The sequence below is a fragment of the Triturus cristatus genome, chromosome 1_2 (assembly GCF_964204655.1).
Source record: "Triturus cristatus chromosome 1_2, aTriCri1.1, whole genome shotgun sequence".
NCBI classification, from domain to species: domain Eukaryota; kingdom Metazoa; phylum Chordata; class Amphibia; order Caudata; family Salamandridae; genus Triturus; species Triturus cristatus.
Window position 1 is genome coordinate 739650647 of NC_140580.1, and position 24018 is coordinate 739674664.

A 24018-nucleotide genomic window follows, 5' to 3' on the forward strand; every position below is an offset into this window, starting at 1 on the left:
CATGTGCATTTAAAAAATCTGAAAAGTGGATTCATAATGTGTCAGTCTGTAAAAGTGATTATCACTTGCCAAAAAAAAAGAGCAGTAAGTGTGCATTCAAATTGGCAAAGAAATTTCGTTTTGTGACTAATGTGAAAACATGACTCTGTGTGCAAATAGGAATTACAGGCAGAGATTTATTGCGTTTTGCTCTGGTGATTTCACAGTTGCATTAGTAGGAAAAAGGGGGAGCGATTTTTTGGTGCAGAAGCAGACTCTTAGCACACACCCAGCTCCTTTCCATGTATAATCATGCACAGTATTTACAAGCGAGTGGGGTTTGAGGTTTCAGTCTGTAATGCAAAGACATTCAGCATCACTAAGGCTGGTTGCCCTTGCTGGAGTGTAGGCAGTCACCCAGGATACACATGGTGGTGGTCTGAAAAAGCAGTCTGGACATGTGCATTTAAAAAAATCTGAAAAGTGGATTTATAATGTGTCAGTCTGTAAAAGTGATTATCACTTGCCAAAAAAAAAGAGCAGTAAGTGTGCATTCAAATTGGCAAAGAAATTTCGTTTTGTGACTATTGTGAAAAGAAATGTAGTAATATATTTAAATAAAATAAAGGAATTTTTTTTTAGTTTTTTTCAGGTATTGCTGAAGAGCAGTGAACAAAATTTAAGATGCCTACAAAATCCAGAGTTCAAAAACTCACAAAAAAAACCTATATTTGAAGACAACTGGAGGACCAAAGTTAGTAGAAGATGCTCATGTTGGGAAAAAGAAAAAATCTTCTGGTAAGCAGAAAAAACAATTTCTAAAAAATATATTCAAAAGAATGAAAAATGTACAAAATGTCTGTACTGGAAAGAATGTTTTGAAAAGAAAAGGACAGGAAAAAATTGAGAATTTAGTTAATGCAAATATACCTTCTGCAACTGAAAAGATTTACATAAATAGAAAAACAGCGTTTAAAGAGATACGTAGAAAAATGTTTCAGAGAAGAGTTATGTCCAATTTGATAAAGGATGTGAAGAAATATAAGCAAAAGACTAAGTTTTATAAAAGAAAAAAAGAAATTGAAGCCATTGCAGCAAAGGCATTAGAATTAAAAAGGAAACTATTCATTTTAATTTTGAATAGGATGCGGACATTAGACAAAATGGTTAATGTACTGAAATCACATAGCAAAAGGAAAAGAGTAGTGAACAGAACAAACTTTTGTAAAGTGTTTTTAGGAAAGTGGATGCATAGTTCAAGTAGTGAACCTTTTTTTAATGAAGAGAGCTATTTTCAAAGTAATAGTTTGCTGCATGCAGTTGACACCAGAGGTCGTGCTTACGAAGTAAAAAATGGTTGCATAATGGAGAAGGAGATAATGGTTCCAAGAGATGAGGTACAAGTGATGGCAGATGAGGCTATGGGGAGACGTCCTAAAGCCCCAGTGTACACTTGGAATTGTAGTAGTATTTGCACTGTGCGTCAGGAATCTATTGACAAATTTCGTGAGTTTCTAAGAGAATATAGTAAAAAAAAGTATAAAACAGAAGATTAAGGTGCTTCAAAGTCTAGATCCATGCAGAGTGAGAGAGAATACTGGTTTGCAGGGTCATTCTCTGGCTTGTCTATCTAGAAAAGTGTGTAATAGTGTTTTCCATCATTTTAGGATGCTGGCTGTTCATCATACTGAAATGAGAAAGTTTGTGAGACGGTTGTATTTTGCTAAAAGTCCAGCAATAAAGTTAAATGAATTGAATAGGGCTCTATTCCGAGGAACGGTATCAGATGTAGAGAAGGTTGTTGATGAAATTCAGTTTTGTTACTTTGGTCCTGAACAAAACAGTGCAGAGAAGGACAAAGTAAATGAGGAAGAAGTGGAAGAGAATGTAGAACCCTCTGTAAGTAACACATTTAATGATCACATAACAAAATTTGCAATAATCTCTAATGAAAGACCAAATTTTACTTGTATTTGTTGCCGCAGAACTCATTATAGAAAACAAACTAGGAATGTTGATCTCTACAGAAAGAGTGAAAATGAAGATAATTATAAGTGGAAGGATTTTGCCACATATATATTTCTTGAAAATTGTTTTGATTTGGGTGAAGATCAGCGTATTTGTAAATACTGTTACAAAAAGTTAGAGGAAAATAGAATGCCGACCAGAGCTGTACATAATAATTTAGAATTGGATGCTATTCCTGCTGAACATTCTGAATTAAATACATATGAGTCTATACTCATTCAATGTGTTCATCCGTTCCAGACCATAGTACGTATGGAGCCCAAAACTGGTAAATTACCTCCTTCCGATTTACTGAGAGGTTTAAAAGGTAGAGTGGTGTATTTGGCCTTGGATTTGAAAAAAAATATGGAAACTATTGATGCGGATACTTTGGAAACTGAACCATTAATTATTCTGGTTAATGGTGTACCTACAAAGAATAAGAAGATTTGGCAGGAGCTGGTAGATGTGCGGAAAGTACAAAGAGCAAATTTGTATTTGAAAAGGAATAACAAATGGTATGAATCAATTTATATAGAAGAAGAAGAAGAAGAAGATTTACAAGAAGACACAGAAGCACCAACTGGACAAATTGAAAAAGTGGACAAGTCAAAGGAAGAAGAAATTTATGAACATTTTAGCATACATCCTCTTCATTCAAAAGAAGTTATGGGAGACAATATTGATCTCTTTCAGATGAAGAAAGCAAAAGGAACTCCCGTGAGTGTATGGGAGGAGATCTTGGAAGCTCGATGTTTTCCCCAGCTGTTTCCTAAAGGAAAAGGAGGACGATACGATGAACGTCCGGAACAGATTCCAGCTTCTGAGTATCGGACTACAAGACTATATGCTGAAGATCCCAGATTTCGACAAAGTATTCCTTATTTGTTCCATCTTTTATTTGAAAGCGACTTGTCTGCACTGTCTTATGCAGTAAATCACATTTTAAAAAGTGGAGTACATTTACAAAATGTGTCTGCTAAGGATTTTATGGAGAAAGTGCAGCACCGAGATGATCATTTGGAAACACAACTGATCAATCTGATGGCTTGTCAGCGTGGGACAAATGAATATTGGTACCGACGCCATGGTGAATTAAAATGCATGTTACGGAATTTAGGAACACCAACATGGTTCGTTACACTAAGCTGTGCCGAGTACGCTTGGGATGATTTACTGGATTTTCTACGAGAGGCAAATTCAAACATTAAAAACATCGAATACAAGACAGCAGGAGAACTGTGCTCATTGGATCCGGTTAATGTTTGCAGATATTTCAATCATAGATTTGAGGCTATGATGTCCTTCATCTGCAATAAAAAAAATCCACCTCTTGGAGAAGTAGTAGATTTCTTTTGGAGAAAAGAGTACCAGGCAAGAGGTGCTCCTCATATTCATATGCTGTTGTGGATCAAGGATGCCCCAAAGTTTGGAACAGATACTGATGAAGCAGTGTTATCTTACATTGAAGAATATGCAAAATGTGCTATATCAAAAAGCACAGAAGAGAAAAAGTTAAAGGAGCAAGTTTTACGTTTCCAAAGTCATCGGTGTGGAAAATACTGTCAACGGAAATACAAGAGCAAAGATAAATACTACACTAAATGTCGATTTGGATTTCCTAGACCTGTTCTTTCAAATGGAAGAGTAAACAGTTTTATGTCAGCTGTGAGACATACTATCACAAGAAAATCACCTAAGAATACCTACAACCTTAAAAGAAAAGAAGAATCAAAAAATATAAATGACTACAACCCAGTCATTTTATCCATGTGGAACGCTAACATGGATATACAGTATGTAGCTGACAATTCCATTGCTGTTGCTCGATATGTAACGTCTTACATTACGAAATCAGAAAAAACAGAATTGAAGGAAATGTGGGAAGAGATTTCTCACGAGAAGACTGTCAGTAAGAAGCTGTACAGTTTCAGTTTGAAGATGTTATCGCATCGAGAAATTGGATCCTACGAATGTTCAGATAGGTTATCTTCTGCAAGTCTCTACTCGAAGTCAAGACGAATAATTTGGGCAAGTTTAGGCCTTGCAGCAATGAGAAATCGGGTACTAAAATCTGTTGGAGAAATTGAATATTTGGCCGAGAATGACCCAGAAAGTACAGATATTTTGAAATCAAACATGTTGGACACATATTATCCCAAGAGAAGTCAACATCTGGAGAACATGTGTCTCTATGAAGTGCTGCAGAACTACATTTATTCACGGAAAGCCGCAGAAGACATCAACAATGGAAAATATAAAGTCATTGGTGAGGAAGGATGTTTGGTGAAGCAAACAAAAGGAAGTTTGATAAATCACAGGAAGCTGAGTTGCGACACTACTGACAAGAAGGAATTTTACTACTTGGCTCTTTTACAGTTGTTTAAACCATGGCGTACAGAGGATGAACTACTGGGAGAATTTCAAAGCTATGAAGATTCTTTTAATGCTTGCAAAGACAGCATACAATGCAGTACATTCTCAAGTTATCTGCAAATGTTAAATGAAGAAATTGAACAGGAAACTACAATTGCAGCAGAAATAGCTAGAGACAGTTCTCAGGACAGCCAAAGTTCAGAAACACTCAGTCAAGATCCCCTAGGACAACCAATCGTTGAAAATGAAGCATCAATAGCCATGAATGAAGTGGAAACGGCTATGAATCAAGCTCAAGAAGAATTTATAGACTTACAAAATTTGGAAAGACAACTGAACGAAGAGCAGCAACAAATTTATGAAGAGATCAGAAACAAAATTGATCACGGATTTCTACATGAAAAAAAAGAGTGCTCATGCACATCATTTCATCCAATCAGGATGTATGTAAGCGGACAAGCTGGAACTGGAAAAAGTTTCCTAATTAAAGTCATCAGAAGCTACCTACAGCAAAAAACGGATTCTACTTTGTCTTGTGTGGTTACTGCTCCAACTGGGTTAGCAGCATATAACATAAAAGGAATCACTTTACATCGTTTGCTAATGTTACCAGTGGAGCATGAGAACAAAATACAATACAACAAGCTAACTGGAGAAGCATCCTTGGAAGTTTCAAGAGTCTTGAAGAAGATGCAAGTTCTCATTATTGATGAGGTGAGCATGGTTTCAAACTTAATGCTTGCCTTTGTGCATTTAAGAATGCAGCAAATTCTGAAGACAGACTATGACATGTTATTTGGTGGAAAACACGTCATAGTTTTTGGAGATCTTTTGCAACTTACTCCAGTTAAAGGACAACCAGTGTTTAATACTGTCACACATGAAGACACGAAGAAGTCATTGGGAAGCATCGGAAATACAAATATTTGGTCCTTCTTTGAGTACAAGGAACTTACTACTAATATGAGGCAAGCAAGCGATGAAGAATATGGAAGTATTCTGAAAGATATCAGAATTGGACTACTCACAGAAGTTGGCAAAAAAGCATTACAGAGTCGGCTGCTACATAATTTATTTCCAAAGGAAGAAATAGTTGCAGAGAAGATATACAAGAACATTGCAGAAAACAAAAGTATCATCTGCTTAATGCCAACTCTACGTGAATGCTCAATATTCAATGAGGAGCTTTTGAAATTGGAAAAGGAAGAGATCAGGAAATTAGAAGCAGTGGACAAAATTGAGGATGGAAGAATTACTGTCACAGTAACAGGCACACTGAAAAATAAATTGGATTCACTAGAGAAGAACATTTCCAAAACAGCTGGATTAGAAAAAAATCTATATGTTTGCATGAACTGTAGAGTATTTTTAAGGAGAAATTTGGATGTTGAAAAAGGTTTAGTTAATGGAGCTATGGGAAGAGTTGTGGGTTTTATTAATTATCAGAAAAAAGATGGAATTGAATGTTTAAAAATAAAATTTGATCAGATAGAAGAAGTTAAAGACATTTGTCGTTGTACAGTTCGTTTCATGCTTGTGAAAGACTTATATGTACGTAGGAAGCAGTTTCCGTTTTCGCTAGCATATGCTGTAACTATTCACAAGTCTCAAGGATTGACTGTAGATTGTGCATTTGTGAACATTGGTTCAACTGTGTTCAAAGAAGGTATGGCATATGTTGCTTTGTCACGAGTGAAAACATTATCAGGTTTATTCATGATAGACTTTGATGACTCAAAAGTTAGTGCTGATACAAATTGTGTAAAGGAGTATAATAGATTAAGAAGAAGCTATGCTCCTCATTTAGGTCAGTATCCTGTGTTGGAGAAACGTGTAGTTTCTCGTAAAAGGAGAAATGAGAATATCCGTGATGAAGATGTACAGAGGAGGAAAAAAAAGAGGAGTGATGTAATTGCAAGCAAAAAGAGTAAGGAAAAAGAAGAACAGGTTGTAGGATGTCATTTTGAAAATAGCTCTGGTGTCAACTGCTACGCAAATGTAGTGCTGAATGTTGCATTTTATCTGGAAAGTTTGCAAGAGCAGATAATAGTAAATCAGGGAAAAAGATTCTGTTCAGAGCTGAGTCTCCTTTTTCAAAAGCTGAGTAATGATAAAACTCAAATAGAAAGTGCTACTGAAATTAGAAAACTTTTAGATGTATGTTCAGGACGAACACAGTTTTCTCAAAATGAACAGCAAGATGCACACGAATTTTTGATGTTTTTTCTTCAGGTACTGGAAGAAGAAGAAGTTGCAATTGATAATTTATTTGGTCTCTCTTATAAATGGGAACATAGTTGTGAAAACTGTTATAATATATGTGGCTCTAATGTTGATAATGAAAGGTTTATTTTTTTGACATTGCCAGAGACTAAAACAGTCACTTTTGCTAAATTAGTTAAAGATGCTAATCATAGCATGCAATGCGGTGAGTGTCAATCTGACATGTTTTCAACATTAATTTTAAAGGAATACGGACAGTATGTAATTTTAATGATGCAACGATGTAGAGCTGATGGTTCAAAATTGGATACTTTAATAAAGAAGTTTACAGGACAGCAATTATCAATTTCAGGAAAAACTTTTGTAACTGTTGCAATAATTTTCCATGAAGGACCTACTGTTACTTCTGGACATTACACAGTTTACCTTAAATGTGAAAAAGGCTGGACACTGTGTAATGATTCCCAATTGGTTTTTAAGCAACGTTTGCCTTTTGATTTAGCAAATTCCTATCTAATCTTCCTGAAACCTAAATTTTAGAGAGACTTGGCAAGATCTGGACAAAACAATTTTACCATTTTATTGGATTACCATTGGAATTTTCAAAAATAAAGATTTTTTAAATTATCATTTGGCCTAATGGAAAGATAACCAATTGTAATGTGGACTTTTTTAATTTTTAATGAAACTTTCGAAAACCAAAAATTAAATTTAAATTTTGGAATGTTATTGGAGTGCCATTGGAAATTTTTTCAAAAAAGATTTTTTAAATTACTATTTGGCCATGTGGAAAGGTAAACAATTCTATTGTGGACTTAATAAATTATTAATAAATATTTAGGGAACCAATATGTTACAGAGAATCGGTGAGATCTGTACAAATAAAACTTTAGAATTTTATTGGATTACCATTGGAAATTTAATCAAAAAAGAATTTTAAAATTACTATTTGGCCTAAAGGAAATGGAACCAGATGTAATGTGGAGTTATTTGAGATATAATATTGTGATTATACTTCTGAAACAAACATATCAGACGGTATTTTAAAGAAATAAGTATTGATGTTATATGATATTTTTTTAGAATATTATGCATTTCTATAATGTTAAGTTTAAGTAAAAAGAGATTCTGGGCTTTTTTAATACAATCATTGAGATTGTTATTTTTTTTTGCCCGCTGTAAAATGATGAATGCAATTGCTTTCACAATTTATAGTGAAATGCAATATATTCTGAAAACAGCAAAAATAAGGCAAAAATATTTTTTGATAAATATGTAAATATGTGTACTGTATTATAAAATGTTTTAAAAATATTAATACTTTTTTCTTTTTTTTCAGATTGATATAGAAAATTTTCGAAAACCAGAACCATTTTTAAAGCAATTTTTTTTAAAAACAAATGAATAAATATTTTTTTGAGTGGGTATGGTAAGTCAATAATAATAATTGTAGTCTCTCAAAGACCTTGTAATGTGATAATTGATTTTTAGTGTTTTTTTTAAAAAAAAAAAAAAAAATACGCGCACCGTACGCGTACGGTAAAAAAAAAATAAAAAAAGTTTTTAAAAACATATATAAAAAAAAGATGAAAGATAAGGTTGGCTCTTAAAAGAGCCATTGTGTTCATGCAGGGACAGAGGAAAGAAAGATTGGGAAAATTAGTCTCTGCGACAAGTGTGCTGATCTATTTTGAGGTTCACTAGGGAAACACTGGTCTCCCTATGACAAATTAGATCATGACAAGAGGCGCATCGAATATCAACCCTCAGAAATCGAGGGTTAATTTCCAGAGGGCCAGCAAAAGGAGATGCTCCCCCCACAGATGAAGGGCTCACCTGACCTGCAGAAGAAGGACTCAGCCCTGCAGATGATGGTCCAGGCTGAGCTGCTGTGGATGTGCTTGGTTGACTTACTGAAGGGTTACCTCCAGTAAGTCGAGCATGTGTCCTTTTGTGTACATCCTTGAGGTGCCTCATCATGGTATGATTCCCAAAGGAATACTTCCTGTCAGGATTACCTCTTGAAAGTACACGCTGACACAGCTTGCAAGTCACTAAGGGTGCATTTACCTTTTGCTGGCCTTCAGGAAAAGTAAAATAATCCCATACATAAGAGGTCTTTTGTTTCCTCGCTCTCTGCCTCAAGGTAGTGCTGCTAGTGCTAGCCTCACTCTCAGAAGGGCTCTGCTGTTCTGCCATCGTATCACAAAGACAACCCAGCTCCTTCTCCTAAGGGATCACAAGCAGAAATGAGGGGAATGGGTGTGGTGTAGGAGAGTTCTAGAACTGAAAGTAGTTTCAACCAATCAAAAGTTGTGTTTCATGATCACATGACCTACCGTACGCTTACGGTACGCTTACGGTGCGCTTACGGCAAAAGTACGCATGCGCGTAAAAAAGACACGCGCTTGCGCGCATGCGCATAACAGTCACTACCCGACACTTCCGCGTAACGTGCGCGTGTAGCTTACACGCGTACGCGTCCCACGCGGAGTACACGCGGCTACGCAAATTGCGTAACTATACGCAAACAGCGTAGATAAATTACGGGCATTGCGTAAACCGTACGCTTACCGTAAGCTTACGGTACGCGTACTAAAAAAAAAATTTTAAAAAAAGGAAAAAATGTATTGCTAATAAATTTTACCTGTTTATTTTATAAAATATTTAAAAAAAAACATATTATAGAATTTTAAAAATTTAACCATAGTCTTAAAAAAAGGATAGAAAATTAAAAAAAAATATATGTTTAAAAAATAGAAGAAAATAAAAAAATTAGCATTTAAAAAACCTTGCAAATTCACTGAAAAAACCATGGGTTTCACACACGTTATAGTTAGGAATTAGCATTTAAAAAACCTTGCAAATTCACTGAAAAAACCATGGGTTTCACACACGTTATAGTTAGGAATTAGCATTTAAAAAACCTTAGAAATTCAATGAAAAAACCAAAGGTTTCACACATGTTATAGTTAGCTGGACATTTCACTCGTAAAAAACCAATGAAATTCCCCCGTTATAGTTAGTTCAGCTAACTATAACTCGCGCGCCCGCAATGCACTGCTGATGACGTCACATATTACATCACTCATGACATGGTCAGTGACATCACTCATGACATCAGTGATGACATCTCAAATGACATCACTGATGACATCACTGATGACATCATCCTTGTGATAGAGTGGCAGACCACCTCTGCCCCTAATATAACCTTTGATACACACATTCAAAAATAGAAATTAAAATTTTAAAAACAATGGACATACCAATACCAGTTACAACAACCTATTCAGTAATTCTAAGATCCACATACACATCCACTCATTCACCAACAGTCCTGTACAGTCACTCATACATGTACTCACTCATCATATGTACTCATACACGTATACATCCTGTTACACAATGCCACTCATCCATAGAGGTACTCACACACATAGTCACTCATGCTAATAAAGAATCAAACATACATTTACTTGCATATACAGTTATACACACACCGCCACACTTACTTCTACAGAAACTTACACATACTTAGTCTTTTAAACAATCACTTATAAAACACATACTTATTCATACAGGAACTCTTCCAATCTCTCACTCTCACATATACTCGCTTATATACACCAATTGTCACATATACTAGTTTAAAACATATGTAGTTACTCATAGAGACACTATTGAGACAGTCATTCACTCACTAACACACCCATGCACACACTCATTCACCCATAGAGTCCTGCACACATGCTGTCTTCAACACATACAAAGAGTGAGTCACTCATTCATGCACCTATGCACTACGTAATACCCCCCACCGAACCATACAGACATCAGACACTGATACTCAAAAAACCAACTAATAACCTATATAGACACCCATGTAGCTACTCACCAACCCATGCAGCCACTTATACACAAAGTGAGAGACTGATACAGATATTTACATATTTAAACATTACTCACTAAGCCATGTATTCACTAAGATACACTTAATCAGTCAGTTATACAATCAATTTTTCAAAAACAATTCATCCATTTAGACACTTATATACCCATTTATTCTTCCATCGACCTTGAGATATACATATATAAAACATATGTAATTTTCTGAAAAACACACATTCTCTGAATGATGTCATCAGTGATGTCATTTGAGATGTCATCAGTGATGTCATGAGTGATGTCACTGACCATGTCATGAGTGATGTAATATGTGACGTCATCAGCAGTGCATTGCGGGCGCGCGAGTTATAGTTAGCTGAACTAACTATAACGGGGGAATTTCATTGGTTTTTTACGAGTGAAATGTCCAGCTAACTATAACATGTGTGAAACCTTTGGTTTTTTCATTGAATTTCTAAGGTTTTTTAAATGCTAATTCCTAACTATAACGTGTGTGAAACCCATGGTTTTTTCAGTGAATATATATATATATATATATACACACATATATATTTATATATATATATATATACATATATATATATACATATATATATATTCATTGAAAAAACCAGAGGTTTCATGGACATTAAAGTTAGTTGGACATTTCACTCGTACAAAACCAGAGAAATTCGTCCGATATAGTTAGTTAAGCTAACTAGAACTGGTGCTCCCGCAATGCACTGCTGATGACATTTGTACTGCTACCTTTTTATACAAATCAATTGATGTTAGGAAAAGTATGATGTTTTAAAATGTTTTGTGTCAACTGAATTAATTACCCCTGCATTTTTGCTTGCTTATGTATGCATGTTATTTCATGCTTTTATGGTCATTCTTGATATGTACCGAATAAAGCTTTATGAAATGAAATGACATCACATATTACATCACTCATGACATGGTCAGTGACATCTCTGATGACATCTCAAATGGCATCACTGATGACATCACTGATGACATCACGTGGTAATTGACGCCGCTCGCTGGAAGACGATTTTTGTTTTATGAGTTTTATGTATAAAGCTTAGATTCCTGCACTTAGCGTTCTGGTCACCCCCATTTTTAAAGCATTTTAATTATAATACGTGATTGCTATTGAGTAAATCTGCTCTTCTTATGTACTGTATTTGCCTGATTGTCGCCCGCTTACTTGCACTTTAAAAAAAGGAAACCATTGGAACACTTTGTTCCTGCTTTTAAAAAGAAATCATTGTAATTTCCTTTTACCTGCTCAGTCATGGCGCTGGTTTAAGCGCTTCACTATTGACGTCTCCACGCTCACGATCTCGTGACTCCTGAGGTAACGAGAGCCTATCAGCTTGCACCGGCCTCTACTTAAGATTGCCGGATGCAAGCGCGCAGCGCGTGCAGCGGGCATACCGATGGCGCGCGGCAAGCCCGTCTGCGCCCGTCCGCGCCCTGCCGTGCCCAGTGCAAGGGAGACTCTCTACACACGTTATTGTAAAACCTACCATCATCAAATATTCCGTGACGTTTTTGAAGTCTCTGCGAGTCCAGGCCTCCTCTAAATGCACCACAGCCACATGTTTACAGCAAAGATTTGTATGTGATAATTGCCATTTTGCATTTGGCCGCAGTCTTAAAAAACGACAGAGGTACTCAGGCCGGCCCATTGCAGAGAAAGCGCCATCTTTAGGAGCAGACAAGATTTTCCTCTTCTGGAGTCTAAACTGTCGCTCACTCCCGAAAAACAGGGCTCACATTTATGATTTTTTACTTTCAAGGAAACCAGATGCCCTGTTCCTCACGGAAACTTGGCTCCATGATGGTTCCGGACCAGATATTGCTGAGGCCCTTCCTCCTGATTATGTCTTCGTCAGAAGTGATAGGAGCACGGGAAGGGGCGGCGGAATAGGGATTATTTTTAAATCGGGCTATTCTTGTAAATTTGAGTCCCAACCCTTTCCAGGTTGTGAGGCTGCCCTGTTTGGACTCTCCCTTTCTCCGCATCTCACCATTTCTGGACTTCTTATTTACCGCCCCCCTGGATATGCAAAACCTTGGTCATCATCATTGCCAGATCTAATTGCCCCCTTCATTTTACACGCTACAAATTTTCTGATTTTGGGCGACTTTAATTTGCATTTGGAAGACCCCATGAACTCTGATAGTACTACTCTTATAGCCAACCTGGGAGCCCTTGGTTTATCTCTCCATAACAAGGGCTCTACACACCAAGCAGGGCATTTATTACATCCTATTTTTTCGAATCTTTCATTTGTATGCAATTACCCGGCTCTGCCTCTAAGTTGGTCTGACCATTACGTGGTCCCTTTCCAACTTAAGGTTTTTGATCCTTTAACATCCAGGCCATTATACGAACCTAAGATTAAGAGACCCTGGCATAAACTGAACTTAGGCACGTTAACCAATCTTCTGGAAGAGAATCTTCCAGATTCTACACTCACACTTATTCCTTTAAATAAGGCAATATCAAGTTGGTTACTCTCTTCTGTAAACTTTTGTTTGCCTCTCTCGTCGAAAACTTGTTTTTTACACCGGACTCCTGTTCCATGGTTTAATGAAGATCTGAAGAGCTTAAAATCACAATGTAAAGGTTTGGAAAGGAAGTGGAGGAAACTGTATGATTCCAATTGTAAAATTGATTACAAGAATGCCCTTCACAAATATCACGCAGCCTGTAAGGCAGCAAGAGCTTTACATATTTCCAAAACCATCACTAATGCATTAAACAAACCTCAAGTGCTTTTCTCAGTGGTCAAAAAATTATCCGGGGCAAATACTCTTCCTGCACCCCCTGCCCTGGATATTACTAAATGTAACAAGATGCTAATTTTTTCACTGAAAAAGTGGAAATAATATATAGCAAATTTGCTCCTACCTGGCCCCTGGATTCGAATCTCTCTGTTACAGATATGCGACATATGGCTGCCTCCCCTAATAGAGGGCAAGAGGTCCCCGACCCTGGTATAATGAAAATCTCACAGTGGCCTCTCCTCAATGAGGAATCATTTAATTTTTGTCTATCCAGGGTAAATTCGGGCTCCCCTTTGGATCCTTTGCCTGCTAATATTCTAAAATTACTCTCTCCACCCATACTGAGTCTTTGTAGAGATCTTCTAAATGCATCAATACGTGAATCACATGTACCTACGGATTGGAAACATGCAATGGTGATTCCGCTATTAAAAAAACCTGATGCCGATCCTTCGATTTTGGCAAATTTCCGCCCAATTTCACTTCTACCAGTACTTTCTAAAATCTTGGAAAAGCATATCAACTTTCATCTAACCGCCCACATTGAAAAATCGAAATATCTGCACCCATCCCAATCAGGTTTCAGAACGCACCACTCTACTGAAACCACCCTCTTGGGAGTAACTGAAAAATTGCGGCAATGTTTAGATCGGGGTGAGACCATGGCGCTCATTTTACTAGATCTGAGCGCAGCTTTTGACACCGTTTCTCACCCTATCTTGCTGAATTCTCTTCAGTTGGCAGGTGTGGAAGGTTCAGCTCTGCTCTGGCTGTCCTCTTTTTTGAGTGACCGTTCATTTCAGGTCTTTTCTTCTGGGGTTTGTTCCACCTCTCGAGTTTCTGCATATGGAGTTCCCCAGGGTTCGACGTTGAGTCCATTACTTTTTAATATCTATGTGCGTCCCCTTGCTACCATCGTTGAGGACGCAGGACTCACCCTGTACTCCTATGCAGATGATACTCAAATCATTTTTTCATTATCCTCCTCTAAAGACAACACGATATCCTTGTTACGGAATGGCCTACTCCAAGTTTCAAAATGGATGAATACCAACTGCCTGAAATTAAACGGGGATAAAACGGAGGTAATCATTTTGGGGAAAGATAAACATCTTTGGAACCACTCCCACTGGCCTCAAGAAATGGGTACATTTCCCCAGCCGGTCACCCAAGCCCGCAATTTAGGCTTCATCATCGACAACTAACTCTCTATGAGACAACAAGCAGTAAATACAGTTGGAACTTGTTTTTCCATTTTACGATGGCTGCGGAAAATAATCGGGATACTTCCTTTTGACACACAAAGAACTGTAGTTCAGTCCCTCATAACGTCTCGATTGGATTACGGGAATATTCTCTACTTGGGCTGCAATAAGGAACCTGTCAGGAAACTGCAAATGGTTCAGAATTCTGCTGCACGCCTTCTTTGTCATATCGCACGACGAGACTCAGTTACTCCTTCTTTACAAGATCTTCATTGGCTGAGCGTCAATAACCATATTAAATTCAAGGCGCTATGCCATATTTTTAAAATTAAACAAGGTGCAGCTCCAGTATACTTGAGAGAACTTATCTGTCCTTGTACACCACTTCGCGCTCTGCGTTCCTCTACCCAGGGTAATTTAATACTTCCCAGGTTTAAATTGACGAGAATGGGCGGACGCTCTTTTTCATACTTTGGTCCAAAACTCTGGAATTCCCTTCCTAATCATGTGAAGTTGGAATCCTCCTATTTAAAATTCCGCCGTGATATTAAGACATGGCTCTTCATTCAGCAAATGGCTTAGATTACCTAGTCTAATTTGAGACCCACTGCGCCGGGAAACCCTATCAGGGTAGCCGTGCGCCCAAGAAATGTAATAATAATAATAATAATGACATCATCCAATGAATGTGTGTTTCTGTAAAGTTAGATATATCTTATATATATATATATATATGCCAAAGTGTATTGAAGAATGAGTGGGTGTATAAGTGTCTGAATGCATGATTTAGTAGGTGCGTGACTGACTGTATAAGTGACTGATTAAGCATATCTTACTGAATGCATGGGTTAGTGAGTAAACTGTGTGTATGTCTGTATCGGTCTGTCAGTTGGTATATAAGCAGCCGCATGGGTTGGTGAGTAGCTACATGACTGTCTATTTGGGTTATTGATTGGTTGTGTGAGTATCTGTATGGGTGGCTGAGTGTCTTTGTGAGTGGGTGGGGGTTGTGTGACTCTGTGCATAGATGTGTGAGTGGGTGATTCACTGGGTGTATGGGATCATGATTGCATCTGTGAAGGGCTGTATGGGTGGGTGAGTGTGTGTATGGGTGTGTTGGTGAGTAAATCGATGTCTTAGCAATATATATATGAGTAGCTACATATGTGAATGGCAGTATATGTGAGTGTTGGAGTATATAAATGATTATACGTGAGGGTGAGTGATTGTGAGGGTGGCTGTATGGATGAGTGTGTGCTTGTATCAGTGATTGTATAAGAGAGTAAGTATGTGTTAGTATTTGTATAAATAAGTGAGGTGGCCTGTGTATAACTTTATAGGTGAGTAAATGGGTGTGATTGATCCTTTGCATGATTGAGTAGGTGTGTGAGTAAGTCTGTGGATAAGTGGCGGTGTGTGAGTGTATGCATAGGTGTATGAGTGCATATAATAGTGCTGTATTGATGAGTGACTGCATGTATGAGTTACTGTATGTGTGAATGAGTGGATGTGTGTGTGTAGACCTATGAATCACTGAGTGGGTATGTACTAAGTGTTATTGGTCTGTCTATGCTATTGATATTGGTAGTCTGTATTTTAGAGTGGGTATATAAAAGGTTTTATTAGACTGTGAGGAGGTGCATCAGATTATCACATGGATGATGTCATCAGTGATGTCATTTGAGATGTCATCAGTGATGTCATCAGTAATGTCACTGACCATGTCATGAGTGATGTAATATGTGACGTCATCAACAGTGCTTTGCGGGGGCGCGAGTTATAGCACCTAACACTTTATTTCACTTAGAAATTATAAAAATGCACAATTAAGAATCATGTAAAAATGTTACTAGTAATTTTCCATACCTCTCTGTTTCAGGAAACATTTGTAAATTATGTTATTGGTGGTTGAGTCCGTTTACTACTGATGCCCCACGAATGTCCTACTGTCAAGGTACTACGTCGTCTCTTACCTTAAGGTGTTTTCTCTGACGTAGTATGATTTCGCAGGGACGCAAGGGACCAACTTCCTAATCTATACTTGTATGCTTTTGATTTACCTACTACAAGATATATGTTAGAAATCAAGGAGGAGGGTCGGATACTCGATGTGATGTTTGATTCAGTTGTCGTCCTGCCAAATAATAATAAAGACAGATTCTAATATTCTACCATATGCCTTTTTAACAGATTTTATTTATGGCTTTCTCTCTAATTTCTGTTCCAATGTTGATGTCTAAAAAAATGCCTACCTGCGTACAACTCTTGTTGGGCCTACGTCCGAGTATTTTCTTGTATGGTGTGGTGTAGAAGATGCTTTGTGAGAAGACCGGCAAGGTGCGTTGATGGTGGTATTGGAGAACTGGGGTACTTTCTTGATAGAGCGTCAGTTGCTTGATTTTCTGTAAATTATAGACAAACAAAAGATTAAACCAATTCCTAATTTCTTTAGTACTTCTTTACATCTACTCTTCATTTAGTTACTCACTTGACCCTTCTCCAGATGACAGCTTAAGGGAATAATTCCAATTTGCTTTTTTAGCCTGTTGTTATCTTTCTTCTGTGTTCAAAGATAATGCACAAAAATATCTAAAACATACTAAGTTTTCTCTTATCCGGAGATCAATGATGTGAAAATCAGCGTGAAAATCAGGTAAGTTTCCAGATTCAAACGAAGGATTCCAGGCGCGATCCTACGCGCAAGACAAGCGGAAGGCAAAGCGCCTTCAAGAACACTGGGTGCGTTTTAAATAGACAACCGTACCCGAGTGTTAGTACGCACCGTCACGTAACTTGGATAGTGCGCGAATGAAGGCAAATTTACGAGCGCATTGTGTGAGCGCGTTATGAAAGTGAAGAGCTTCTTTTTACAGCAAAAAATGTCTCTTGGCTGCATCGCATTACAATTCCAAATGCATGAAACATTCCCAAACAATAAAATACATACACAAGGCTTCTCCTTAATAAACGGTAAAGGTTATTCCCCTATACACTTGAGGCACAATTCTTATACACTAGGGACGTGCTGGTGCACGGGTCAGGGGTGGGATTTGCATAATAAATAAACCATGTTGGTTTTCTCAGTGTTGTCACGGCGCATTAGAAACTGCCCTACAGCCCAGCCCCATTAGTCTACGGTCATTCATGACAGTACTCCCCTCTCAAGAGCACCCCCAAGACTCTTGCAATTGGTCTAGGTTTCTTTGGATATCTTATTGGAAGTTCTTGACTAATTTAGGTGCATTCTTTAAGTGAGTTAAAGGTTCCCAGGATCGTTCTTCTGGGCCATACCCTTTCCAATCAATTAAATAAAACAGTTTTCCACGAACCCTTTTGGAGTCTAAAATCGCTTTAACTTCAAATTCTGGGTGTCCTTCTATGGTAATTGGAGGAGGGGGTCGAATGAATCGAGTCTGTGGATGGTATGGTTTGATTAATAGCACATGAAAAACCGGATGACATTGGTACCTTGGAGGAAGTGTAAGTTTTACACATGCTGGGTTTATAACCTTTTCCTCTAACAAAGGTCCAATAAATCGTGGATTGAATTCTTTATTTCCTTTGAGTCTTATATTTCTTGTATTCAGCCATACCTTATCTCCTACTGAATATTTAGGTTGAACGGTTTGATGTTTATCAGCTGACTCTTTTTGGCTTTCTTTTGCTTTTGCCAAATGATATTGAGCTTCTAAATGTATGGAGGTTAGTTTTGAAATGTAATCATGTATGGAAGGCACCTTATCGGAGGAAGTTACCTCACTAGGGATGTTTTTAGGGTAAAATCCATAATTACAAAAAAATGGGGACATGTTTAGAGAAGAATGCTCCAGATTATTATAAGCAAATTCTAAAGCACTTAACAGATCTGACCAATCTTCATCTACATTAGATAACGTACATCGAAGAAATTGTTCTAGAGTTTGATTGGTTCGTTCCGTTAACCCATCAGTTTGCGGATGGTAACTTGACGACAACCAAACTTCCATATTCAAAAATGTACTCAAATTCTGCCATACATGGGAAATGAACTGGGAACCCCTATCGGAAATAACCACTGACGGGATTCCATGTAACCGTACCACATTAGTTATTAGAACTTGTGCTAATTCCATAGCTGTGGGGAGTTTCTTCAATGGTACAAAATGAGCCATGTGAGAAAATTGGTCTACCACAGTCAAGATGGTAGTATAGCCTTTTGTAGTTGTGGGAAGTTCTACCACAAAATCTAAAGAGATAGTGTGCCAAGGTTGGGGTGGTATTGGTAAAGGTCTTAACAGACCACTTTGTGCCTGATGAGAAGATTTATTTTGACAACAGATACTGCAAGTTTTGACAAAATTTTGTACATCTTTGAACATGGACGGCCACCAAAATTTTCTTTTAATGAGTTCATATGTCTTAGTAACTCCTGGGTGAGCAGACAACAGTGTATCATGGTGGAGGTGCATTATTGATTGTTGGATTTCAGATGATGGTACCATAAGCTGATCATGGTCAAACAGAAGCTTATCTCTCTATTGTACAAATGGATATTCTTTTTTCCATTCCTCAAAATCTTTTGATTGTACTGACTTTCTTAGATCTGTAATCACATCACAAATAGATAGACTAGATAAAAAACATGTTGCTGGTAATACTGGTTTTACAATGACATGGTTCTCAGAGTCCTTTTCTCCAATTCGAGATAAAGCATCAGCTTTCAGATTTTCTTTCCCAGGTCGGTAAGTGATTACAAGAGTATAATCATTGAAAAACAAAGACAAACGTAATTGTCTGGCAGATAACGCTTTAAGAGATCTTAGAGCCTGTAAATTTCAATGATCGGTATAAATGGTAACTGGATGACGTGCACCCAACAAGTAATGGCGCCATTCCTCAAACACTGCTTCTATTGCTAATAATTCTTTGTCTGCAATGGCATAATTTTGTTCGGGTGCCGATAATTTTCTGGAATAAAATGCAATAGGATGCATTTGTCCTGAATTGTTATCGCGTTGCGATAATACACCCCCTAAAGCAAACTGAGAAGCATCTGCTTCTACAATAAAAGGTTGTGAAGTATCTGGGTGACATAGAATAGGTGCTGTGGTAAATTTAGTTTTTAACTCTTGAAAAGCTTTTTCTGCTGATTCTGACCATTCAAACTTTACTCCTTTTCGTAACAGCCTTGTAATAGGGGCTATGATTTGAGAAAAGTTCTGAATGAATCAACAATAGAAATTTGCAAAACCCAGAAAGCTTTGCACCTGTTTCACAGAAGTTGGATTTGGCCAAGCACTTACTGCTTCAATCTTTTTAGGATCCATTTTGATGCCTGAAGGACTAATGATGTAACCAAGAAAGTCTACTTGGGTGACATGAAACAAACTTTTCTCTAGTTTCACGTATAGAGAATTTGTAAGCAATTTTTGAAGAATGGCACAAACTTGTTTTACATGCTCTCCTTAGAGTTTGAATAAGTGAGTATGTCATCGATGTAAAAGACACAACAAACATCTATGAATTTGTGTAAAACCTCATTTATAAAAAATTGGAAAGCAGCTGGAGCATTACAGAGTCCGAAGGGCATAACTTGGTATTCAAAAAGGCCAAATTTTGGGCGAAACGCAGTTTTCCATTCATCGCCCTCTCGGACTCTCACAAGATGATATGCTCCGCGCAAATCCAATTTTGTATAAATGGTTGCCTGTTTTACCTGATCCAATAAAGTAGGAATGAGTGTAACGGATACCTATTCTTTATTGTGATGTTGTTTAGGGCTTTGTAGTCTATACACATACGTAACTCTCCCCCCTTCTTTGGTATAAAAAAAAGAGATGAGGAGACTGGAGACTTAGAATGCCGGATGAAGCCATTTTCAAGATATTCATCCAGATAGTTTCGTAGGTGCTCATTTTCTGTTTCTGTCAGTGCATATATCCTGCTACATGGTAAAGTGGCTCCAGGAATCAAATCAATTCTACAATCAAAGTCCCTATGGGGAGGAAGAGTATTAGCCTTTCTTTTATCAAAGATGTCAATAAGATCTGAATACTCAGAAGGTACTCCTTCAAGAAGTAAAATACTCGAAGATTCAGTAGGAAAATCGTACCCTTGAACTATATCTTCTTGATGGTTCTCTCTAAAACAATGATGTTGACATTAAATTGATTTGAAAGTAATGGTTTAATTTTCCCAATCTATGTTAGGGTTATGTAGTTTTAGCCATGGGATCCCTAAAATTAACTTAAATTGAGGTGCGTCTATGATGTCAAAGGTTATGTGTTCTCTGTGTATGCGAGAGCTATCCATGCCCAAAAGTTCTGTTTGATTTAAGATGGGACCTGACGTGAGTTCCTTTCCGTCAACTGCCCGTACTATTTCTGGATTTCTTTTGCACTCGGTTTTAAAACCTAGTTTAATCAAAAAATGTGTATCCATAAAATTGCCGGTAGCCCCTGAATCAATAAGCGCACTGACATCCCAAGAACTCCTGGGATCAGATAAGGCAGTGAGTTTTACCTTTATACATAAATGACGACTCCCTAAAGGTGGAACTGTAGAGGCCAGGCTTGAATAAGCACTCGACAAACTGACCTCACCTTTCATCGAGTGTTCTAGTTTTCCGACTGTTGTTGAGCCAATGCTACCTCAGAAGTCTTCAGTTTCGGTTTATTTGGGCGTGTAGGACATTCTTTAACGAAATGACCAGTCTTTCCACAATAAAGACACTGGTTAAGCTTACGCCTCTTTTCCTTTTCTTCTCTAGAAAGGGGACCACGGATAGTACCTATCTGCATAGGCTCTACAGAATCTGATTTAGACAGAACTTCTTTAAATGTTGTAGATCTTTCTTTGTATACGAGTAACTTATGATCTGATTTCCCTCTTTCTCCTCTTCTCTCAGACAATCTTTGGTTTAATTTTACTACCAGATCTATGAATTCGTTAATATCGTCTGGCGGTTCAAGAATTTGCATAACCATGTCTTTTAATTCCTCTTTTAACCCTCTATAAAAGAGAGAGACTCTTTTGTGCTCCGGCCAATTTGCTTCAAGCACTAATCTATTGAATACTGAAAAATAATGAAGTAAGTCGGACGACCCTTGTTTTAAATGCAATAACTCATTATCGGCAGATTGAACAAACACGTGCTTTGCAAAAATCTTTTTCATAGCACGTTCAAAATTCTTAAAATTATACAGGATAGGGTCATTTCTTTCTACCAGCGGTACTGACCAAAGAGCAGCATCTCCGCCCAAATAAGATAAAATAAAGGCTACTTTGGAAGAGTCATCAGGAAATGCATTTGCTTTGGCCAAAACATGCAAATGACATTGATTAATAAAAATGGAAAATGTGTTATTGTCACCATAGAATCTCTACGGTTGCGCAAGAGGTATCGGAACCGGGGTGACTACCTGAATCTGAGTCGGAGTACTGGTAGAAGAGGATTCCGTGTCAGAAAACGTCTTTTGGAACGTTGCGGGTTTTAGAATAGGTTTCTGCTGAATTGCGCTTTGCAAAACTGACATATCTCTGCGTAAAGCAGCGTTTTCAGCTTTTCTATCAGTTAAAATGGCAGCTATATCTTGTAGCAAAATTTGCGAGGTGAGATCCATTGCGTCCAGGCGAAATATTCTTCTTGGGCTTTGCCTTCTGTCAAGGTACTAGTCGTCTCTTACCTTAAGGTGTTTTCTCTGACGTAGTAAGATTTCGCAGGGACGCAAGGGACCAACTTCTCAAATATCTAATCTATACTTGTATACTTTTGATTTACTTACTACAAGATATATGTTAGAAATCAAGGAGGAGGGCCGGATACTGGACGTGATGTTTGATTCAGTTGTCGTCCTGCCAAATAATAATAAAGACAGATTCTAATATTCTACCATATGCCTTTTTAACAGATTTTATTTATGGCTTTCTCTCTAATTTCTGTTCCAATGTTGATGTCTAAAAAAATGCCTACCTGCGTACAACTCTTGTTGGGCCTACGTCCGAGTATTTTCTTGTATGGTGTGGTGTAGAAGATGCTTTGTGAGAAGACCGGCAAGGTGCGTTGATGGTGGTATTGGAGAACTGGGGTACTTTCTTGTTAGAGCGTCAGTTGCTTGATTTTCTGTAAATTATAGACAAACAAAAGATTAAACCAATTCCTAATTTCTTTAGTACTTCTTTACATCTACTCTTCATTTAGTTACTCACTTGACCCTTCTCCAGATGACAGCTTAAGGGAATAATTCCAATTCGCTTTTTTAGCCTGTTGTTATCTTTCTTCTGTGTTCAAAGATAATGCACAAAAATATCTAAAACATACTGTTTTCTCTTCACTTAAAATGTTTCACCACATACAAAGCATACATTGATCAGTTCTAAAATATACAATTCTTATTTGAGTTGAATTATTTTTTCACTACTTTTCTCTTTCGCAATGACCAGAAAACTTCCTTATGCCTTTAAAGCAGAAGTTTCCAAAAATGATTTATGTCCTCTTTTAATGAGCCTTTCTTTCGTTGGGCGCCTTAAAATTAAAGTTACTTATCTCCTTCTTTTGTCTTTTCCCTCGAGGACCTGCCGTCGTAGAGAAGAGAACCTTTTCAAATCCGGAGATCGATGATGTGAAAATCAGCATGAAAATCAGGTAAGTTTCCAGATTCAAACGAAGGATTCCAGGCGCGATCCTACGCGCGAGACAAACGGACGGCAAAGCGCCTTCCAGAACACTGGGTGCGGTTTAAATAGACAACCGCACCCGAGTGTTAGTACGCACCGTCACGTAACTTGGATGGTGCGCGAATGAAGGCAAATTTACGAGCGCATTGTGTGAGCGCGTTATGAAAGTGAAGAGCTTCTTTTTACAGCAAAAAATGTCTCTTGGCTGCATCGCATTACAATTCCAAATGCATGAAACATTCCCAAACAATAAAATACATACACAAGGCTTCTCCTTAATAAACGGTAAAGGTAATTCCCCTATACACTTGAGGCACAATTCTTATACACTAGGGACGTGCTGGTGCACGGGTCAGGGGTGGGATTTTCATAATAAATAAACCATGTTGGTTTTCTCAGTGTTGTCACGGCGCGTTAGAAACTGCCCTACAGCCCAGCCCCATTAGTCTACGGTTATTCATGACACCTACTGGAGACATTGGTAGCTGAACAAAAAGCGCGCCTCTTTGGTACTTGTCCCACTGCTGGTGAGTGATCAAATAAAGGCTTTCTCAGGGAAAGGAGACTCAGAATTCAAGAAGTCCCATGATATCACTCAATATTGGTTGGATTTTCCAACCAGTGCTTTTACTTTACAGAAAAAGGCCTTTATTCCATCACTAGGCAATATTATATAAAGAGATCCTGAAGGACAGAAGAGTCAACAACTATGTTAATTCTAATGACTATGGACATAATCTAAACTAAACAATAAATCTAGAAAGGTTCTAGCTCACTGAGGCTTAGTGAGAGATTTTCATTCCGGAAAGTGGCCTGGAGGTCAGTTTCAGAGTGCTTCTGAGGTTCTTCTGACCCCTGAAATTGTCTAACTCAAGTTCAACTG